General features: G+C 44.2%; 1 long non-coding RNA gene across 1 annotated transcript; it reads right to left on the minus strand.

The window, feature by feature from the left end:
• Positions 1-5842: 5842 nt before the first annotated feature.
• On the minus strand, positions 5843-6665 carry LOC121681993. Its single transcript, XR_006022383.1, has 4 exons — positions 6553-6665; positions 6397-6472; positions 6241-6314; positions 5843-5997 (listed from the first exon to the last, which is right to left on the minus strand). It is a non-coding gene; the product is annotated as an uncharacterized LOC121681993 (long non-coding RNA).
• Positions 6666-9892: the final 3227 nt, after the last annotated feature.

A 9892-nucleotide genomic window follows, 5' to 3' on the forward strand; every position in this document is an offset into this window, starting at 1 on the left:
CCTGGCTATCTGCCCCGTCCGTACCTTCCTCCTCTTCTTCCACTTCCGTGGTTGGACCGCAGGCCAGTTCGAAGGTCAGTCGGCGGGCCCTTCCCCTATCGGAGGACTCTCGTCTGGATTCTCGACGGCTTTCCCTTTTTTCACTCTCCCGTTTCCTTCTCAGCTCCTCGCTCTTCTTCATCTCTTCCTCTCTGAGCCTTCCTTCTTCTTTCTCTCGTACTCCCATCTCCTCCATTCTTTTCAGGACTTCCGTCATTTCTCTTTTCAGGCTTTCGCCGCAGTTCCTGCAATCCTTTTTATACCTGGCATGTTCTGGCGTGCTTCCTGGGCCTGTCCCCTTGTCTCCCCACTTCTCTATCTCTGTCAATTCCTCCATTATCTCCTCGGCCCGTTCTATCTCCTGTGATCCGATCTTTTTAGCGGCTTTCAACTCCTTCAGACCCCTTTCCATTCTCTCCATTTTCTCCTCATACCGATCTTCAACCCTCTGTTCCTCTCTTCTTCTGTTTCGGTATCTCTCTTCCGCTTGCCTAATGGCTTTCTCCACTTTCCTCCAGCACACCTGGGTGTATTCCTCGAGTTTCCGCCATGACTCTCTGCACCCCTTCTTCACCGGTTCCTGGTCCATCTGTGACCTCACCCAGGCCAGGGTTTTCATGGCCTCTCTATCTCGGGCTTCTCTCTCTTCTTCCCCTGTGGCCTCCACCCATTTTCTCATGGCTGTCTTCAGGTGGTCCCACAGCCTCCCATACCATTGTCTCTGTTCCTCTTCCCCCTCCTCAGGGGCTCGTTCCTTCCTTTGGCCTGGAAGGCGTGGGGGCTTGCTTTCTCCAGCTTCTGGATCACCTGTACGCTTCTTCTGGCTCTCCTGCCAGAGTTCTTGGGGGCTGGTCACTGGAGATCCGTCTGTTTCCCGGTGGCCTCTTAGGCTTGTGTGGTAGTCACTCACCACCCGCTCCTCCAATTCCCTTGCAGTTTCTTCTTCCTCATCCCACTCTTTTTCTTCACCCGGCTCTGTTCTTCCCAGAAGGTGTTCTGGGAACGTTTCTCTGGTGGGGGATGATGGTGGCGATGACTGTGCAGACGCCGGTTGGGAGGTTGATGGTCTCGGCTGGGGGTTGGCCTGTTCCCACCTTATTCTCTTTACTTCTCTCAGCACCTCCGCGCAGGTCCCCTCCAGTGTGATCCCCTTCACCACTAGTGGGGCTTGCACTGCCAGGTGCACCGTTGGGGCCTGTGGCCCGTATCCCGGTGCTTGTACTGTCAGGGTCCGTGGGTCCCTCTCTTCCAGGCGCCGGATTATCTCCCGCACGTTGTCCTCTTCTCGCGGCACCTCCGGGTACAGTTTGTCCTTTTCCCTGTATGGGGGAGGACGCAGCTCCTCCATGGGCGGAGCTCCTGGCTCTGCCGCTTGGGTCGGGGCGTCCAGCTCTTTCTCTGTGGGCTGCGATTGGGGGCACTTCTCTGTTGTGGGCGTTTCAGGCGGCGTGTCATTCTGGTCCGCCCTTTGCCTTCTCTTTCTCTCCGATATCTTAGCGAAGGCCTCCAGAGTTTTCAATTCCTTCTCTCTCTTTTCCTGCCTCCGTGGGCCTTTGTCATAACCCTTGTGGTTCATGATTTTTTCCCTCATTTGGGCAATTATTGTCGGGTTGAGTGACCCTTCTTTTGGCCATGCTGTGTGGTCTCCTTTGTATCTTAGGAACCACTTGTGGTTGATGGTTTTTACGTCCTTTTCAGCGATGGCATTCTCCCTTACTACTTCCTCCAGCGGTGTCATTACTCTGGTTGCCATTTTTCTTAGAGGTCGTTGTCTTCGGTGGAATGGGGATTTTTGCCGTAGTCTAGTTCGTTTATGTCCTCCCGGTCAGTGCAGAACAGGCGACAATCCTTTTCGTATTGTCTTTTCCTCTCCCTCCTGTATCTGTTCTGGTCTTTTTCCTCCCAGTCCAGTCGTAGGTCGCTCACCAAGTATAGTATAGAGTTCTGCACGTCGCCCCACTCCTTGAGGACAGTATTCAGTTTGCCTCTCCTTTCTTCAAATGCTTTTCCTCTATCGTTCACTGCGCTTATGCTCCACCCGTCACTCCCGTGCTCGGAGATTCTTATCGTCCACTTCTCTTTTATCTTCAGGTCACCCGATGTAGCCTCTCCTTTACTTCCGGCTGCTTGGGGCTGTGGTTCCTCCTGTTTTCTCACTGGCAGGCTATTAGGGGTTAGTTTACTCAACAAAGAAAGCGTCGCTTTTAGGTCTATGTCGTCTCGATACTTGCACCTATACGGGAATCTGCACTCAAAGGGGACCTCTCCCACGTATCCTACGTATTCTCGGCCCTCTCCGTCTCTGACGCTTGTCTCCCAGTCGTGTTCGTCGTACTCAACGATATCTATGGCCCAGAGCACGTTCTGCTGTCCCTGTTCCATATACTTTCAACGTTTCTCCTGGACCTGCTTAATAGGCTTCTGTGCTTTGTTAATTCGATGTATCGCTATCGTCGCTCCTTGTGTCCATAGGTGTCCCTAACTCTAACGGGTAAGCTTTCCTTATCAGATATTCTATTTTTTCTAGTAGCTCTTATCTCAATATTATAACTATCCTTCCTATTTTACCAACGTTATTGTATCAGTGGGGGCTTTGAGTCCTTATCTTTTCTTTTCAATAATACTTTTTCACTCAAAATTATCTTTTCACCTTTTATTTTGCTTTTACAAAGTACATTTATTGACTTTATTTTCTCTTTATTTTATTGAAGCAGGTACAACACTTTCAATTTAAGCAAAGTTAGCGGATTACACGTTTTTGCTAAGCCGTTACTGTGGGGTTTTATTCAGTTCAAGCAGTTGTTATGGAGGCCCCGCAGCAGTGCCTCCCCTTCCTATCTATAATCTCTATTTGTCCTTCTCCTTCTTGCAGCTGGGGAATCCCTCTCAAACTTGCGCTTTCTTCCCTCAGGTGGGGCAAAGAGCTGGTCAACCACTGGCCTTGTGTTCACCCCCACAAACTTTCCTACCTGTTCTATTACTGTCTGCAGTGCCAATGGTGCTACGCTGGTGCCTAGTCTTGAGTGGGTTCCTCCGTATTTGTCAAGGTGGTCAACATGAACTGAATATTTATCCCTAGTGCTCCCTTCCTCGTTCCAGAACACTGATACTGATAAAGACTCTCTCATAAAATCGGCCAGCCTTCCTCTATCTCGGCCAACTATCTCTTTCAGCGCCTGTTCTATATCCCGCACTGGCTGGGGCTCAGTCGGGCCGTGGACCTCCTCCTGCTGGGGCACAGTTGGACTATAGCTGGAGTCAGACCGGGGGTTGGTTGGGCTATAACTTGTAGAGGGCGGTGAGCTATGTCGGGGGTTGGCTGGACTGTTAACTATACGGAATGGGCTGTGAATCAGCTGGTGGGACACGGTGCTGCCTGGATAGGGGGTTGGAGCTCTCACTAGACCCCCTTGACCTGACTCCTGGCGCCCCTCTTCCTCTGACTCTAGGCTGCCGTATCCTGTCTCTGGTGGGTCACTTACTTCCCCTGGCTCAATGTCTGCCTCTTCCTCTCTCACACTACTGTTTGGAGTGAACTCTTCTGGGGAGTCTGTGTCTAGTTCTTCCTCACCTGAATCATCAGAAATTTCAAAGCGGTAGAGGACTTTTCCTAGGGTCTCTGGCCTATGGTCTCTCACAATCCTAATCTTGGGCAATATTGTTACTCTAACAGGGGGCTCGGGGGGGGCATCTGCAAAAACCTCCAACAACTGTAACAATCTCCTTATGTCCAGGCTATGGTTGCTGTGCAACTTTCTTATGAATATTGCAGCTGCAACTTCTATTATGTGAGTTTGACGTCCGTCTGTTAGCGTGGCGATCCTCCTTCCCTCGCCGAACTCCTCTACCTCAAATTTGTATGTGCGCTTGTCTTGCATCTATTGTGGGCCCATGCCCAGGCGGTCAAAAGAAAACACAACGGCGCACACTCAGTTTTTACAGAAACAACAGCAGATTATAATAAAATATATTTTGTTCATCACCCTTTGCTCAGGACAGTTTCACACGTTCAACTTACAGCTAATATTGCAGTTTTTACCTATTAACCCGTTCCTTTCCTCTGAAACACACATATATTTTAGGGCAGCCCGTGCTCCCTTTACACAAAATACTATTTTAGTTTTCTCCTTGAAAACTAGATTTCCTCCTTGGAAATTAAAACACTATTTTAGCTTTCTCCTTGAAAACTAGATTTCCTCCTTGGAAATTATTACATGGCCATTTAACTCAGTTTTCTCCTTGAAAACTATTTTTAACCGGTTCACAAAATTACAAAACGCTTTTTAAAGACCAACAGTACAACCCAATCTCTGTCTTGTGTCTCCACTATTCTTTTGAGGATTCAGGTTAACATCCCTTCCCGGCCTACCCACCGACTCCCACAGTACAGCTCTCCCTAATAATAAGCAAAAATGCTTACCTTTTTGGGCCCGGAGAGCTGCACTGGAGAAGTCTGCTTCACCCGGGACGGAACTGCTTCCCTTGTTGAATCCTTTCAAATCTCGGTAGGAACCTCCAGATCTGTCGTGGAAATCATCCACTTCCAAAACCTCCAATCCAACTAGCACTCTGATGTCAAAGACCCGAAGGAGAACACCAAGACGAGAGAAGCTGAAGACTGTTGATCCTTTATTCACCGTATTGCAGTGATAATACAATCCAAACAGAGTCAGGACTGGACCGTCAGGCAATAGAGTGGTGGGTGGCAGCTGCTACCCCGATGAGATCTGATCTGAATGTGCCTGAGCTCTCTCCTTTATACTCTCGGGGGCCTGAGAGGCGTTCCTATCCCCAGGAACGTCACCAGGCCCCTTTTAGCCAATCAGAGCGTTTTGGGACTTGAGATATTGGTGGAAACTCCTCCTCACATAAACATTAAAAAATGTGTGTTGCTAGGCAGAAATGTGTGTCCAGGTTCTATGTGTAATCTGTTGCCAGGCAGGGTACGTTTTGATTTGGTTCTATGTGTCACTTCAACATCTGGTTTCACTTCCTCTCTCTGGAAGTCCCTGCTTCTCCTTTTCTGCTAGCCCCTTCTATTCATGCCCTTCTGGTAAGCACCTTTCTCCCCCAGGCCCTGTTTTGTTTATTTCCACTCTTAGCCTTTGACCGTCCAGTCTCATGACTTCCAGTAAATGTTTGCATAACAGGCAGACTACATGTTCCAGTACATTGTTTGCATAGCAGCTGCACAAACTATTTCCAGTACATGTTTGCATAACAGCTGCACAATGACTGCCAGTAAATGTTTGCATATTAAATGGAAGGTCTCCTTAATAGACCAGTACACACACAAGTATTATTATTATCATGTCTAGATAAAGTCACCACATAATCTAGGCCTCTCTTATAAGCAAGTGTAGCACTCGGCTCAATTTACTATATTCTAGGTTATGTCTAGTTACTTGGACCAGAATCAGAAGTTTCTAGATAAGACTACTGGAGGTAGATGGATGCAACAAGCTAAAGTTTAAGTTAGAATAATGATGACATTTAATAAGTAAAAGGAGTGAATGAATAAAATGGTATAAATAACAATAAGTACAATGAATAGATTGAAATAAATAGAATACAAAGTGCAGTGCAATAAATAACAATATCAGATGTTCTATATTCGGGTGCACCCTTATCTTACCTAAGTTCTAAAATATTCAATGTGATCTTTCAATGGTACAAGAAAATAAAAATATATACAATAAATATTCAGTGTATTATAGTATGTATGTGTATCAATTCAACAAAATGTATTATCAATATCAACGATCAATGTGTCACAATCAATTAATTCAGTTCATTCAGAAGTTAAGTCAGGGAATAGTCAAAAGGTCAGTCTGGGTCAGTCTTACAGTCCTACCACAGTGGTGTGAAGGGAAATGAAAGGTGAAGGGAAGTTCAGATTCGGGATTCTGGGAGGCTCGCCATCAATTCAGATCTTTTATCCACTATAAAAAACCTGACCTGTAAATATACAGGCCAGAAACAATCATGTATCCAGGTCTCAGAGTACAAAACATCCAATAAATAGTCACATCAAATAAATTAAATCAATAAATAAATTATATGAAACTGGTCTATGTTAAAAGGTTTATTAAACATTACCGGAGTTCAAGCTAGCGTTAGGCTTTTATGGTGCTGCACCAGCAGTAGCTCTAGTAGCAAACCTAGCTTAGCATAAACTTTTAACGGAAAAAACGAACTCACCGAAGCCAGCATTCGATGCAGTACAGGCAGTTCAGAAAGTTGCAGTTCTGTTTGAAGTTTTGTCTTCTGGATGTCTACGATCATAATTATGTCTACATTACTATTTATGTATTTAGTCTTGTTCTAATCTTGTAAATATTTCAGTTAAATATGTACCTTCAATCCATTCGATTTAACGTTAGTCCTGTCAATCGTTTTCCCTCCGGTCAGGTTTATGTTCTCGTTCAGGTTTCTATATCATATTAATTTCATTACTAATCATGTTTATCATATTACACCATGTTCTAACTTATTATTGGATCAAATAATTACCTTTTCTCTTCTTATTGAGTTCTTATTGATAGATTATTCTCGTTGGTTCGTGTTAGTTCGTGTTGGTTCGTGTCTTTCGTTTGATTTCATTCAAAAGTTTTTCTGTGGTTGCTGTGGAGACGCAGGGGTCGCACTCTCATTGGCCATCTGGCTTTTAGAAGTTAACCCTTTATGCACTGGGCTACAGTTTGGTAACTGCTAACCACCATAATGTGACGCCGTTAACGTTAGCTATCTGGGTGGAAAGCATCACTGACAACCCTGTGGGTTTCTGAACATGTCTGACATACTGAGGGAATTTTGAATAACTATCATCCATAATATTACTATCCCATAATTATTTTCCTATATCCGTTCCGATGCATTTGCCCAGACTAGGCTAGCAAGCTTAACGGTCACAGAAGAAAGCTAACGTTATAGACCTCTCCGGAATAAGTCCCGCCTCCGAAACATCCGTATCCACCCAACCTCCGGTCGTCTATGGGAAATAACATGGCGTTTCGAAATATCGTACCTGTCAAACTCTGTAGGTGACAAAGTAGAAAAAGCTGGTGGGCCGATTGGCCTACACACTTCTGCCATGTAGTTTCCACTGGATTTTTTGATTGTCGGTGCCGTTAAAGTAGTATACGATTATTAATGCTAACCGGGAGCTAGTTCCGATGTACGCGGGCGGAGGAGGGCGTTAGATCTTGCTCACAACAACCAGTCACAACCTAACGTGATGGTCATTTTCACGTGTGATTTATACGTGATTTCAGTGGTCTATAATTGTAAATCGTTTGCAAGGTTCAGCCTCTTTTCAACACGACTTAACTTTGGTTTGACTGTGCAAGTTTGTTGGCTGTTATTGAGATATTTGTTAAATTGCCGACAAAGACACTAAAGACATGACGAGATGAGATTTTTTTTTCTCACAAAAAACGGATAATGATAAGCAGACTAGGAATCAGAGGCAGAGTCGTATTGAGTCAATAGCTTTATTTTGCATGACCTTAATCAGAACAGTAACATTTTCAGAATGTATTTAAAACCTATCAAACATGATGATTTCACGCAGGGTTAGTGCCACCTCCGTAGACAGGCTCTGGTGCCATGAACTCCATTTTGGTGAAGACAAACTATGAAACATTGCCGTTGCTATGCAACCTTGACTGGGGGAGTCGCGCCGTCTGAAGTGTGCTTTAGCTTAGTGCTTCTTACTGATATATTTCTACTTTAACGGCACCGACAATCAAAAAATCCAGTGGAAACTAGATGGCAGAAGTGTGTGGGCCAATCGGCCCACCATTTCTTTCTACTTCTCCGCCTACAGATGTTTGACAGGTATGATATTTCGAAACACCATGTTATTTCCCATAGACATTCGACGCCCGGAAGTTGGGTGGACATGGCTGTTTTGGAGGCGGGACTTATTTCGGAGAGGTCTATTGGTGGTGGACATGTTCAATTAATTCAGTGAATTCAAATTCAAGATGCAAGATTGAGTTCATATTAACCACCTAAGACCTTTCGTGTCAGGGTGAAAGTGCAATATAAGACGTCATTTTTTATTAATAAACAGTAAGGCTCTGGTGAGGCAGAGATCTTCTGCTCCTCGTCAGAAATCTCATCGGATATGTGCACTCTTTGCTGTTTCCACAAGGAGCTGCTGTAACATCGGGGACACCTATGCGTGACACTTTTAAACGCGAGCATGCGTCAAATAAATTACAATGACATTTAAATAAGTCATGAAGAAGCAGTATCCTTAATTCTTCAGCAATGTAGAGCTAGATCGTTTTACTTTACAAATTAAAGGAATTATTGGGAGTACATACGTTGAGTTGACATCCAAATCATGTCATTTGGATGTGTTTTGAGAAAGTTCGATGTTACCGTTTTTAGTCAAAACTCGTTAGCATGGAAGTGAGAAGGGCATATTATTTTGCCGCTACAAAACGCTATTTTTATACCTCTTCTACAGTTCCAAACAACATTGCACTTACGTGGTAGTGAGTAGAGGGTCCCTAAAGCCAAACCGAAGTATCCCGAATGTGGTCGGATAGAGACTAGTCCAGAATGAATTTCATCAAGCCAGTACCTTTCCGGAAATGTTGCCATCTTTGCTGCCACCTTTAGGGGAAAGTCCGTAGGAGTCGATTGCCAAGTGTGCTCTGGAAATTCACAATTTCGTCGCCGTTTAAAAAAAAAAAAAAAAACATAGTCCAGTCAAAAGAAATACTGGACTATGTTTTTTTTTAGTTTTTTTTTAACAGCGACGAAATTGTGAATTTCCAGAGCACACTTGGCAATCGACTCCTACGGACTTTCCCCTAAAGACGGCAACATTTCCGGAAAGGTACTGGCTTGATGAAATTCATTCTGGACTCTCTATCCGACCACATAAAGATTACTTCGGTTTGGCTTTAGGGACCCTCTACTCACTACCACGTAAGTGTAATGTTGTTTGGAACTGTAGAAGAGGTATAAAAATAGCGTTTTGTAGCGGCGAAATAATATGCCCTTCTCACTTCCACGCTAACGAGTTTTGACTAAAAACGGTAACATCGAACTTTCTCAAAACACATCCGAATGACATGATTTGGATGTCAACTCAACGTATGTACTCCCAATCATCCGTAAATTGATCTAAAGTGCATTTTACTCCGGATAATTCCTTTAAGTAGTCACTTTTGTTGCTAGACAACCCTAAACAAATGCTACGTGGTCTGTTTTTAACATTTCTACAGTTTTATTGCATCGTATTCAGCTCCAAAAGTCAGTTCAGTCCCAATTCGGCCGTGTGTGTGTTTCTGAAAATAAAACAGATAATAAGTATGTGACTAGGTGAAATAAACCACTGCCTAAATGACAGTTATCTGAAGAAATGTGCATTGTAAGCTAGAAGCTAAGAACAGCGACTTTGCTAACGTTACACCAAGCATCACATCAGCATTATCAACATGAATTTGATAAAATCCCTTCCCTGGTTTGTAACGTTATACATTAACGTTAAACTCAAAATGTATGTGCTACATAATTCAGCTGAATTATGTAGCACATAGGCTACATTTTGAGTTTAACGTTAACAACCTTTTTCCCAGTTTATGAAGTTGTGCGTCTATGAGCAAAGTAGAAACATATGGTTCTACTTTGCTCATAGACGCACGACTTCATAAACTGTATGATATGTTGCCTTAGACTACGGTAGGCTAATGCAGCTACTGCTAGAGACTATATAGATAGATACTTCATAGAAATAATTCATCCCCAGACGTGTAACGTGAAGTCGTGCATGAATGTGATGTCTCCGTCCTGCAGGTGGTAGCCAGAGCGCTCTCAACTCCGCTGCCATGTG

Source organism: Alosa sapidissima, chromosome 14, assembly GCF_018492685.1.
Source record: "Alosa sapidissima isolate fAloSap1 chromosome 14, fAloSap1.pri, whole genome shotgun sequence".
NCBI classification, from domain to species: Eukaryota; Metazoa; Chordata; class Actinopteri; order Clupeiformes; family Clupeidae; genus Alosa; species Alosa sapidissima.